General features: G+C 45.5%; 1 long non-coding RNA gene across 1 annotated transcript in view; it reads left to right on the top strand.

The window, feature by feature from the left end:
* LOC137464258 (uncharacterized) overlaps positions 1–10,047 on the top strand; it is a 360,835-nt gene extending 350,788 nt beyond the window's left edge. Inside the window, exon 2 of the long non-coding RNA XR_010994136.1 lies at positions 9,577–10,047. This is a non-coding gene — a long non-coding RNA (uncharacterized lncRNA). The remainder of the gene's footprint in view (positions 1–9,576) is intronic.
* The last annotated feature ends 3,527 nt before the right edge of the window (positions 10,048–13,574 follow it).

A 13,574-nucleotide genomic window follows, 5' to 3' on the forward strand; every position in this document is an offset into this window, starting at 1 on the left:
TGGAGGGCATGAAGAAGAAGAAAAAGGACAAGGCACGCCCAGTTTCCTCCATCTTGCCTCCTTTGAACCCCTTACCTAGAATCCTAAAATTCTACTTTTGCACCCCGTGCCACACTAATTACTACTTATATCAAACACTCAGAGCTTGTAATTCATCCTGTAAGATTGAAAAATCTTTTCCATGGACAGAGATCAGAGACAGTGTCTCTCGGGGCTCTGTACAGGGGGGTTCCTGGCCCCCTGCCAGGGTCCCAGACCTTCCAGGGCAGCCACCGGGATGCCCTGGATTCCCACATCTCCCCCTCCTTTTTGAACCAAGAATACTTCTTTGACAACTCTGTCCATGGTCTGCCACATGTGCTAAAGCAAGCACGGCACAAGCATCAGAAGTATTACAATACCCTGTAAAGATATACAACTGCTTTCAAAATTTCCTTCTACAACTGTGAAAGGTAAAACAAATTGAACACACTATCTATCTAAGATTTAATTTTGCTCCTGGTGTGTTTTCTCTCATGATACCTCTTCAAATTTCTCACTCTTGTCTCCATGTGTCCGCAATAGATGTTCAATTGCTGCTTTGTTCTCATTTCACACTGTTAGCTAACAAATCATTCAATGCAAAAGAAACAGCATGGGCATCTTTACTCCGCCCACAACCTCTTTTGATCCAACTGTGCCAAGGCTCTTTTCGATGCCACCTGCTGTGAAAGCAGAACTATTCCAGTTTTACGAGCCTTTTTTCCATGTGTTAATATTATCATTGTCAGTCTGGATCACTTCATTCATTAGTTTTCCTTCTTGGTCTTTTATCAAAGTCATGCTGCGTGTTAACAAAAGATCTCCCAATGCTGCATGGATGTCCCTGATATCTATAGGGATAGAAAATCAAACTGTGTTTTTACAAATGAAAAAGATCTCCCGTGGCTATTCTTTTGAAACCTGGTTGGATGGTTTGTTTGACATCTTAGTGTAAATACACCAAGATGATGCTTCTTTACAAATTCTGTGGTTTGGAGTGATTTTTATGATTTTATCTTTGTTTTGTGCTACTCCAAAAAGCTGAATTGTTATATAAAAATTCATTTTTGCCGCAACTTTCCAGTTCTCAAGGCTCATAAGGAGCTGCAGAAAGAAACCCCATCCAAACACCACCTCCATTCTCCAAATTGAGAATGCACTTGCAAAATTGTTGGAGGGATGTCTTTTGGAATCAGCCATTTGTTCCCTGGCAAATTCAAACATGTTGAAAAGGGTTTTTCTGGCCTTGAGTGTTTCAGACTGATAGTGTCAACCCTGATGTGCTGCCCAGAGTTTTCCAAACATTTTTCTTGGTTGAAACATGAACAAAACCACCCCATTGCCCAAGGTAATCAGTGAGAAGATGAGGCACAAGTATAACACTTGATCAAACTGCAGGCCTCATTTGCCATGGGAATCTGGAATGCAACATCAACATCTTCCTTTCCTGAAATGGAAAGATGACAACTCAAGTCCCAAAAGAAACCCAAGTCCCAGAGTCCTCTTTTTGCATGTAGAACGAAGAGATGTCCGCTGTCTTGACACCTGCTCACGTCTGCATGCTGACTTCTCTGCTTCTGGAGTCAGGATCTGCTCTCCTTTGAACTCGACAAGATCTCATGCATCCTGCTGACACCCACTTTCAACCCCTGTGAAAACACAAACACAATCCTTGCCCAAAGTTGTTAATTTGAATGTTTTTTTCAATTTGATCTGTCCAGTGTCTGGGACTCTCCTCATGTTTCACTCGATGATCAGTAAAGTGCGCTTTACAAAAGAATTATTTCAAAATATTAAAATACACAAAATCTCCAGCCTCATTCCAGCCTTATTTCAGGCACTTCTTCACCTTTCTCTCCTTCTTTCTTTTGAAACAGGAAGGTTGAAAAATATAAAACATAATATAAAATAAGACAAAATACCTCAATGTTAAAATGTATAAAACTTATCAAAACTGACAACAATTCAAGAAGGTTCAAAAGGAAGAGATTCTAAATAACATATATAAAATTGAACAAAGCACAATCATTAGAAACATTGTGCCAGCACTTCAGAGTCTGCAAACAGCTGAAACATTTGTTTCCAGTGAAAATCCTTGGCATCCTTTCCCGGGCAAGGCTGACAAGTTTCACCTCAAAGCTGCGTCAGCTGTAACATCGAATTGGTAGGTCAAAATGACCTGCATATTATTCATTTTTTGTGCAGAAACCTCTGGATTTTGCTGACAAACTCATCTGTCCAAGTTAAAATCAGGACCTGGCCAGGACCCAAACTTTAAACTGGAGTGATGTCCCCTAACATATTATCTAAAACAAAGCTTGTACCAACAATACATAAATGATACTTATAACAACCTATCATAACATTTTCACATAAAATAAATACTTGAAGCTCAAGAGGATAAATTGATCAGATGACACAAGGATTCATTTTCCTTGAAACTTCTTTGAGGGAAAAAGGATGTCAATTGGAAGAAATCACAAGATCAACAGTTGACAAAAGGCTGTCAAAATGTTTCAGGCATCTCCATTTGAGATCTTCTGAAAAACATTTGAGAATGATAAAAAATAGAAATGCAATGATTCCACTCACAAGACATATAAAAACAAACCAGAAGGTCCACCTAGAAAAATGCACAATACAGTTAGAAACCAAAATGAGACTTCAAAATGGCATGCAATGTGGCAAAGATTGCATAAAGGACAATAAAACATATGAAAATTTGCTATGAAAAAACAAAGCACAAGGCTTCACCTAATAATATGATAAAATTTCTTAATAATTACATTTATAAAACACTTAAATAGTTAAAAAATAAAAGAAAGCATTTGAAAACAACAAACACCCTTTGTATCATTATATAAAGAAATAACAGACTATAAAAACTATTAAATGATGAAATCAATCTCAGAAAACCCAAAGAAAATTCCTTTAAAACTCTTACATATTGATAAACTTATAATAAAACACAAAAGACTGAAACAAAACCAAGGATCCAACAAACTGTGTCTTCTCCTTAAATCAATGTTCATCAATGTTTCATGACCTCCTTTTCAGTTGAAATCCTCCCATCCTTAAAGAAAAACAACTAAACTTTGTTAGCTAAATAAACTTGATCTTCAAAAAACTTAAAATAATTTTTGAATCAAACAGTACTTAAACTCAATATAAAAAAAACCTTGGTTAAAAAATTCTAAATTATATTAACTTTATAAAATCCATATGTATCAAATTAATAATATATAAATTCATTATCAATTAAACTTTTATAAAACTTAACTTCTTCAGGGCCCAAACCTAAAATAAAACTTAAAGTGATATACTCTAATTAAATAATACTTAAACCAGACTATATAAAAATCAATCCCATCATTAATAAAATGTTAAAATACAACCTAACTTAAACCTTAATATAATAAATTACTAAAAATTCATCCTATTTAATTTTCTATTTCAATTTTCATTATGATAAGATGTCCCTTTCTCACACTGTGTATCCCACACAATGATGACCTGTCACACAACAAAGAAACAAGTGATTGTGATTCTTTCTTCTGGTCCTCTTCCACAATCTTCATGTGTCTTCTGTAAAATTGTTTCGCTGAAACAGTAGTTGAAGTGCTTAGAGAAATCTTCCATCCCAAACTTGGAAGATCCTTTCAAGTTGCTTTCCCCAGATGTTTGTCTGAATTGATGCAGTGTGTTGAGGTGTATCATTTTTGCTGCAGGCCCTCACCATTTCTTCCAACGAGGGTTGACCAGGCAGTGTGTTGATGATTTGTCTGCATTTTGTGTTGGCATTTGCAAATGCAAGACCCCAAATCAAGTGTGGTTTTGCTGTTTCTTCATTCACTTGCCTGTTCACTGCTTGTGTGAGATGCTCAAGGAATGAAGTAAAAGGTTCTGAAGGTCCTTGCCTGATCCCTGTGTAGATGTTTTCAGGTGTCCCTGCTGATGGAGTATCACAGCCTGGGGCCCCGGGGGTCCGTCTGGCCCCCCGGGCAGCTGCCGCCGTAGGTGTCCTGGATAGCACTGTGCTGATGAGGCACAACCTCTCTGGGTCCCTTGGGCTAGCTCCCAGCCGCAAGCAACCTAAGCAAGCACTATTGAGTGATTTCAGCTCTGTGAGTTCAGCTCTTAGTGATTTCAGCTCTGAGCTTGCAAAGGTGCCTCGGCAGACGCAGGGATTGAGAGAGGAAAAGCCTGTGAGGAGTTCCGCAGCAGTCTTTATTACCAGGGTCTTGCAAAGGGTTCCAGTGACAGCTCTTCCCCTGAACTGGGCAGAGATGGGGGTTTAAGAAGGCTACTGGGGTGTTGGAAATTGTCCAATGGCCAGGGTTGAGGAGAATACGACCTATAGCCTTACAGAAAGATAACAAGTGTCCGAAGACGGAAGAGGGGCTACTTTGGTCCACTCATCATGACTCTGCATTTCTTGTCTTAGGTGGGTAACCGCCAGGGAGGCCTTGCAGGGCCTCTGACTGCTACAATGGAGTTTGTAAAATTGCATTGCATGCTGCATTCTTGATGTCAATCAACACATCCTGTGGTAGCTCTTTAATCTGTTGTCCTGTATTATCATTTGGTCACAGGGGTTCACCTGCCATCTGTGCTATGGAGATGGCTGCATTTGGTCCTCCCTGATATCTGTTTTTGAGCTCCTCAAGAGCCCTTCTCCACCTCGATTCCCATATAAAAATCTGTGATTCAGTGAAAATCACTGAAAGGAGGAATTTGAGATCATGCAGTGTTAAATCATATATTTCAAATGTACCCTTTAATAACTGTTTAAAATATTTAGAATCCAATCCATCTTCTCGCAGTGCTGTTTTTAAGTCTCTCACAACCTCATAGTCCAGTCTTTCCCATCTCGTGTTTGCAGTCCGTGGACTATGAGTCACTGGTAATATGATGCTGTCCATGTTCATTATATCAAAGTTTTTGTCTTTTAATGCTCTCTCTGATTTCTGCCCAGTCTGTGACACCAGACACTTGTGCAAATTGTTTTCTTGATGCATTGTCATCCCGGAGTTCGCTGACATTTCTGGCCTTTTCGCACCTTGCCAAAATGTGGTTCTTTCATGTTTGGGGGCTACTGAAGTTCTTGGCCTTTCTGCACCTTGCCAAGATGTGTCCTCTCTGTTCCCAAGGGGTATTGACACCTTAGGTATCTCTTTCCTTCTTGGATGATGAGTGGGAATCCGCATTGGCATTTCTTCTCCTCCTGGCTGAGGAAGGGGAAGCTGCCTTCCCTGTGCAGCACACAGTCCCTGTGCAGCACAGTCAGGGCAAACCATGGCCGAAACTGCCATCAGTCCAGCAGGTAGCCTGGATGCTGATGAAGAATGAATATTTACAGATGATATGGAAAGGGTGTGGCTACCTTCTGCTGGAAGAAACAATTGGGAAAAATGCATTGCCGAATGCAAACACAATTCCAGAGCACAGTCTGTTAATTGGAGGAAAGGTTGTAGCAAAAAGTCTCTTGTAAATGGAAAAGGTTCTGATGGAATCTCAGATGACACAGGTTGTTGTTGCTCTTGAGAAGAAATGTCATGAGTTCTATTGTCTTTCCGTTGGTGTTCTTCTTGAAACTGTGACAGATGAGTGTCTCTGGAAATCTGTTCATTATTAATGATATGAAAAAACCATTGCGATTTCGCCGTTCTGTCATTGGATGATGCTGTTGCCACACCTGCTGGGTGCAGCTGCTGACCAGGTCATGTCGACCTAACTGAAGCGTCTGGGGTTGGTGTTAGAAACATTGGAGAAGTTTGTAGAAGGCCTTGTGTTGCACTGGTTTCAAAAGACAACTGACTGAATCTCATTTCGGGGTGAATGTTGAGGTCCAATCACTCAGCGTTGCCGCAGGACATTTGACGCAATGGGTGTCCTTGTAAAAAGTTGCTTGCTTTGGCTGCTGTGCTTTCTGGGCACTGCTGTGTATTTGTTGTTAATTTTTGGACGTGCACTGCAGTTGAACCATGCGATTGCAGGCTCACCGATGCCACGGAAAAATTCCGCCACCGCTGTTCTGCTGCTGCCACAATGCAGCTCTGTTGCTGCTTGCCCGCCACTGCTGATGAAAGGAAATGGGCGGTGCGCTGCTCGCACTTGCTGTGGAGGGGCGGTGATCAAAGGGAATCCCTGGGGGTGTGGAGAGGAATGTCTCTGGCGCAGTCACGCCCCGCTTCTGCCTGCCTTGGCATGGCTGCGCTTCTTTCTTGCTCGCCCCCTCCCCGCTCACGCCCGGTGTCTGCCGTGCCTAGCTCGCGCCTGGGATTTGCCTCTCCGAAACCAGCGCCCACATTCCCAACCACTTCCGCATTCGCCATGACTCTCGCAAATGCATGCGCAGCCTGGATTCGCCCCCTCTCTGTCTGCGTCGCCATGGGGATGTGGGAAGGAACGCCCTCGTCTTCACCACGCCCCGCCTGCACCGGCTCTGGCGCGGCCGCGCCCTCGGGAACGCCTTCTTCCTTCCCCCCGCCGGCCCTCGCGCCGCCCCGGTCCCATTCTGGGTCGCTCCCTTTGGGCTCCATGGCAACGCCGGCACCCAGCGCGGTTCCGTGCTCCGCTGACGTCATCAGCGCGCGCTCGCTGTGTCTCGCCGCTGCCGCCGTGACCATGGCCGCGCGCCGCGTCCTGCCCGGCCCGGCGCCACTCGGGTCTCCCCCTTCGGCCCCGCGCAGCCTCCGGACGGCTGGCTGGTGTTCGCCGCCCCCTCCAACGCCGCGCGCGACCCTGCCACGGCCAGTACGGCTCCCGCAGCCATGCCCGCCTTGACTGTGCCCGCGGCCCTGCCTGGTTCCGTTTCGGCATTCCCCGTGCGCCCTCCGGGCCTCCCCGCGGCGGCACCCGCCGCCGCTGTGGCCCCGGCCGCTTCAGTCGCTCCGGCCCCTCCTGCCGCCTCAGATCCCGCGCCCACCATTACGGACGCTGCCGCGCCCTCTTTCGGCGCGGCTCCACGCATCCTCGCGGTCTCCCTGGCCGGCCCCGCACTGTCCCCGCGCTGCCGCGGCCCCCGGAAAGGCAGCTCCCGCCCTTCCCCCCGCGACCCCTGGGGCTACAGAGCCCGCCTGCACCCCTGTTGTTCCCGGCGCTGTCTCTGCCCCCCCCCCGCCGCCTCTCTGCCTGTTTCCCTGTGAAGGGGGGTGAAAGGTGTTCTGCCGCAAGGGTAAAGTTTCTCGTTGGTCTTTGCAAATCAGGCAAACACGCCTCAAAAAGCATCAGGGGGTGGAGTCCCAATGGGTGGTGACCATTCCCCCCGCCCTCTTTTTTGATGGGGTTAATTCCGCCCCCCCTTCCTTGGTAGGGTCCCCCACCGTCTGCCGTTGGCTAGATGCTACTCCTCCCCCCTCCGCCCCGGGGGGAGTAACAGCTGGCCGCTGATAGCTATGAGCAACTCCCACGGTTTCCTATAAAGTTGCCTCCAGCATAATATTTGCTGGATCTTGAAGCTTCAAGGTCATTTTATCTTCTGGGGATTAGTGTTCTTGGTTTTGACCGGTCTTACCACTAACTGTGTTGTCTGCAAACTCGATCCAGAGAGATCTCAAATGGGGAGGCTCCCAGGCGCCTTGGGTCCTCCTCCTTTCCAGGTCGAATTTGAGGCGATTCATCTCTGTAGAGATTTAAGCTATCTGTTCAGGAATCCTTCTCTGGCCATGCTTCTCTCCTCAGTCTGGGATTCAGCATCTAGTTCATGCCCTTCTGGAAATCGGGCCCTTTGGTGCTTAGGCTGGGTCGATGCCAGGTGGTCGATGGTCTGGGCTCAAGTCCTCCGGGCTTGTGGCCCCTCAGACTGCCCACCCAGGGACGCCAGTTATGTGGGGATCTGTGATATTTAGATGCTCCCGAGATTGTAGAAAGTCTCTGTCTTTCAGCCCCGCTGCCAAAGAAGGAGTCGTAATTCGTCTGTGCTGGTTTTCAAGGTTGTTTATTCTTTCTTATCTAAAATATTTTCTCTCTGACCTGCAGCAGGTCTGTCTTGCAGGACAGTGTGCGGGGCTCTGCCCCTCAGTGGGATGTTACAAACATTATATACCAAAAACTACGTGTGGTATATTTACAATAATGTGCCAATACCTATCACCCATGTTGAACAGTGTGTCCCCAGCCTAAACCAAGAGAAAAATGCCAACACCACAGTGAAACATGGAGGGCATGAAGAAGAAGAAAAAGGACAAGGCACGCCCAGTTTCCTCCATCTTGCCTCCTTTGAACCCCTTACCTAGAATCCTAAAATTCTACTTTTGCACCCGTGCCACACTAATTACTACTTATATCAAACACTCAGAGCTTGTAATTCATCCTGTAAGATTGAAAAATCTTTTCCATGGACAGAGATCAGAGACAGTGTCTCTCGGGGCTCTGTACAGGGGGGTTCCTGGCCCCCTGCCAGGGTCCCAGACCTTCCAGGCCAGCCAGAGGGATGCCCTAGATTCCCACAGGATACAATGGCATTCGGAGCTTCTCAGAGCTCGGATTAAACTTGAGACTTTTCCCCAGCCTTGAGTCAGCTCCCTTATTACCTCCTCGGACGTTGCCTCTCCTCCATACAAGGCAGACAGCGTAGCGCTCTGTCTTAGCTGCTCCCCAACTCTCCACGAGACACAGGAGAGTGCCCCCTGCTGCTGATCATGCCTCTGCCGGGCAGGCGAAGCCAGGGGGCTTCAGGGTCGGCACGGCGGCACCGTTCCTCTTTATTAGCCAGGTCCTCCTGGCCAAGTCGAGCATGGTGAGAGGAATGAGGGATTTGTCATTACAAACAAGCTGTGGGTCTGCTGGTAGATAAAACTAGCACTGAGAGATAAAAGAAACAATGGGAAGGATTCCACTGATTGACAAATGGAAAAAGATATTTTCATTTACAAATAAACTTTAGGTTTGCTGATAAATGAAATTTGATATTGAAAGATGAAAGAAACAATGGGGAAAAACCCTAAATTCCATAAGAATTACAAATTAAAAGGGCGGGTTATACATTAGAGGGAAATCTTCAGTATCAGGTTTTTCGGGAAGTCTTTACCTCTCAAGTACCTCAGCCAATGGGGAAAGAGAGAAGGGAAATGCGGCCAGGAAATTAGGATAAAAAGGAGCCTGCGTCGTCCAAAAATTAGAGAGACCCCAGGGGAATGCCCCATGGCCTCTCCCTTTATTCAAATAACGTAAAAGGACTCCTCTGTCTCCGTTTTGGACATAAACCTCTGATGTTTGTGGATTAATTTTCTTGACAATGGGGATCACAGTGAGCTTCAAAGCTCATATCTGGTGCCCAAAACCAGGGATCTCACATTGAGGTATCCTCCTCAGTTTCTGTTTGGCCTTTTCTTGGCAAATCGGTACAACTTTTTTCTCTGCTGTGTATTAAATCATCAGCTGATGTGGCTGGAAGCTGCCTCTCAGACATGGCTCGGTTCTTTCGGATGTCTGCCTGAAAAAGCAGGTAAGCAGAGAAAAGGGGACACTTATTCCCGACTGATCCTTCCCTAACCAGGTGGGCATGCCCACCTAATCCCGATTAAAATGGGAATAAGACTGTCTAGAACTCAGAGTGTGATAGATGAGTAATGTGATGATTGACTCTCACAATTAACAGACAAATATCATGTATATAGGTTAAGAAAAGTTTTATAGATTTATAGTTATGTTTTACCCCCTGTGTTGTTATCAAGGGACAGCCAGGGTTGGGACATTTGGGAGGGTTGGCTTGTCACTATGGTGACATCTGACCTCCAATCAAGATTTGAGGAAGTAAACTCCACTACGAAAAGTGAAGAAGGAGTCGATGGACAGAATTTTGGGAGGGGCTAAAGGGTTAAAAGGCAAAACCTCCATGGTGTGGGTGAGCACATGGTGGGGAAAATCCTTTGCTCCCGGCGCCATAACATTTTCTCTATTCAGTCTTCTGTTGTATTTTTGATAAGGTTTAATAAACCTTTCTAAATTTATGGAAAGTGAGTGGCTATTTCTCTCAGTTTTGGGGGACTTGTCAGGGATAAACACCTCACCCCGGTGGTGCTAGTTTTCAAAAAGAGGTGCACTCACACCACAAATTTGGCAGAGTCTATCAGACACTGCCAGGGCCACTGGTGGTTGCAGGCTGAAGCCCAGACACAACAGGAGTCTGGATAAAGAAAAGAAAAGAAGAGGATTGAGTCATAACTATTTTTGGCCAGATAATTACTCCATAATTCCGGTATAGGAAAGCGAACTCCACGCCAGTACTATACCAGACCCGTCCTGGTCCACTGGCATTTTAGGATATTGGGCGGTTGGAGGGAACGGCGGGATGTGTGGTGAAGAGGAAAGCGGGGATTTTCCCCTGTGGCTGGCGGGACGTGTGAGATAGAAAGGCTTGTGGAGGGTTTCACAGCACAGAGTCAGTGCACACAAAAGGGGTCGAGTGGGGGCCCATGTGCGTGGCTGGAGCTGTGGTATTCCGGGCTGGCTGAGCAGCAGCAGCCAGTGGCGGTTTCGGGGGAGGCGCAGCCCGCACTGTAGTATTCCGGGCCGGCCGAGCGGCTGTAAGCCAGTGGTGGTTTTGGGGCAGGTACAACCAGTGAAATTCGGGAATCCACCATAGCATTGTTAAATTTTCTGGGGAACCAAGGACTTCAAATATCAAAAGGGAAACTCCAATTTGTAGAGAGGGAAGTAAAATACCTAGGACATGGGATTTGTCAAGGGAGCCGGCGGCTGAACCCTGAGAGAATTGCAGGGATAGCCTCACTCCCACAGCCAAAAACTAAGAGAAAAGTTAGAAGGTTTCTAGGCTTGCTGGGATATTGTGGGCTATGGATTGAAGGATACACACAGGCCATCAAGTTCTTGTATGAAAAGCTAGTAGAAGAAGAGATTAGATGGGAAGAAGACGATGAACAAAAGTTTGAAGCTTTAAAGCAAAAATTAGTCAGTGCACCAGCACTGAGTCATCCTGCCTTAGACAAACCTTTTTATCTGTTTGTAGATGTAGAAAGAGGGGTAGCTCATGGAGTACTAGCCCAGGACTGGGGAGGATCCAGGAAAACAGTGTCCTACTTTTCAAAACTACTAGACCCTGTCAGCCGGGGATGGCTGACCTGCATTCAGGTGGTGGCAGCAACTGCCGTACTCGTAAAGGAAAGCAAAAAACTAACCTTTGGGGGAAAACCGAAAGTATATACTCCTCACTCAGTTAGAAGTATCCCAAGCCAAAAGGCTGAGAAATAGCTCACTGATTCCCGAGTGCTAAAGTATGAAGTCATCTTAATAAATAGTGATTTAGAGCTGATCGTGAGTGACCAACTCAACCCTGCCCAGTTTTTATATGGAGAACCAGGTGAGGAATTAATGCATAATTGTCTAGAAGTTATAAACTATCAAACTAGAGTAAGAGAGGACCTAACAGATCAACCATTCCATGATGGAAAACAATTGTACATCGATGGATCTTCATGGGTAATCCAGGGGCACCAGGTATCAGGGTACACTATAGTGGATGAAGGGGTGGTAGTCATAGAAAAGGGAAAGTTACCTTCCAACTGGTAAGCCCAAGCATGTGAGCTATATGCCCTAAAACGAGCTCTGGAAATATTAGCACAGAAAAGGGGAATAATATATACAGACTCAAAATACATTTTTGGTGTAGTGCATACCTTTGGAAAAATTTGGGAAGAGAGGGGGCTATTAAATTCAAAGGGAAAGGGACTGATTAACAAAAAACTTGTTTTAGAAGTGTTAGAAACCTTACAATTACCAGAAGAAGTAGCAGTGGTATATATTAAAGGACATCAAAAAGGGGTGACTCAAGAGGCGCTAGGGAACAATTTAGTGGATTTGGAAGCTAAAAATGCAGCGGAATCAGGGACAGAAAAACGAATGATGATGTTAACCCCCATGGGAGAAATACAAGAAGTCCCAGTGTTTAGTGGGGCAGAAGAGGAAGAACTCCTCAAAATAGGAGCCAAGAAAGATAAAGAAGAGAAGTGGAGATTAGGAGATGGGAGGCAAATGTTGAATAAGCTCCTTGCCAGGGAAATGTTGGAAGGCATACATGGGACAACACATTGGGGTACACAAGTGCTAAGTGATCAATTTCTAAGGGATTGGGGATGCATAGGAACTTTTGGAATAGCTAAGCAGGTGACTGAACGGTGTGTGATAATTCAACAAGTAAATAAGAAGGTCACGAGGAAAACACCTAGGGGAGGGCGAGAACTAGCCTTAAGGCCCTTTCAAAACATCCAAGTAGACTTTACTGAGCTTCCCCAGCTACAATGGTGGAAGTTTTTGCTAGTGATAGTAGATCACTTGACTTATTGGGTAGAGGCGGTACCCACTGTGAAAGCCAATGCCAATGTTGTGAGTAAAACACTTCTAGAATCAATCATTCCCCAATATGGGATGGTAAACAGGATTGATTCAGACCGGGGAACTCATTTCACATTGAAGATATTGCAGAAAGTTGTTCAAGCCCTGGGAGTGAAATGGGAGTTGCACACTCCATGGCATTCCCAGAGTTCTGGTTGGGTTGAGAGAATGAATCAAATTCTTAAAAGAGCTCTAGTTAAGCTACTGATTGAAACCCAAATGTCATGGATAAAATGGCTCCCTTTGGCCTTAATAAGAATTAGAACCCAATCCCAGTCAGATTTGGGGGTGTCACCCTATGAAATGATGTTTAGGTTACCCTTCCTGACCTCACCCCAGAAGTTTGCCACCTATGAGGAAGAGGAAACCAATGCCAAGAAATGTTATATCTATAGCACAAACCTTAGATAGGCTAAGAAATAAAGGGGCAATTCCTCAAACTACCACCCTGGATTTCAGAATCCATAATATTAATCCTGGGAATTGGGTGATGATTAAGTCATGGAGAGATCAGCCTCAAACTCCTCAGTGGAAAGGTCCCTTTCAGGTACTGCTCACCACCAAATCAGCCATGCGAACTGCAGAATGGGGATGGACTCATGCCAATCGAGTTAAAGGCCCAGTAGAAGAACCCAAAAAACGGACTATAAGATCCAGGCCAGGGGAAACTGAAACATGGGGTTAGAACTAGAAGATATTAATCATAGAAATTAGAAGGTATTGAATAGTAATAGGCATATAAAATAATGGATATTGCTTAGGGCCACATCCTTAGGTTACGTGAGAATATACTGTATCCTGGCCTATGGGAAAGGAAGAGACTACGTGCAGAGCAGCAAGGAGAGACCTGATAAGGAGAAAGAATGTATATGGAAAACAGGATACAGGGTGTAAAGACAACTGAAAAATGGGGCCCCTTATGTTCTGGAAACAGATGGATCCTGGCCCCTGGCTTGGACCGTGGCCAAGGAATCAATGGGCATGTGCAAAGCAGTGGGGTCGAAAAGTCAGCCTGAAGAAGACCATTCTTACTTCATCCCTTTTACGACCCCCGAAGCCTGGGACGACCACCAGAGACAGCTGCACAGGCGCAGAGGACCGACAAGCTGATTAGCATACAGAGCGGAGAGGGAGGGGAGTCAGGAAATGACCTATGGGGAAACTTAATGCATATGTAACACTCCAGGGCATAAAAGAAC

This window comes from Anomalospiza imberbis, chromosome W (assembly GCF_031753505.1).
Source record: "Anomalospiza imberbis isolate Cuckoo-Finch-1a 21T00152 chromosome W, ASM3175350v1, whole genome shotgun sequence".
Classification (NCBI taxonomy): Eukaryota; Metazoa; Chordata; class Aves; order Passeriformes; family Viduidae; genus Anomalospiza; species Anomalospiza imberbis.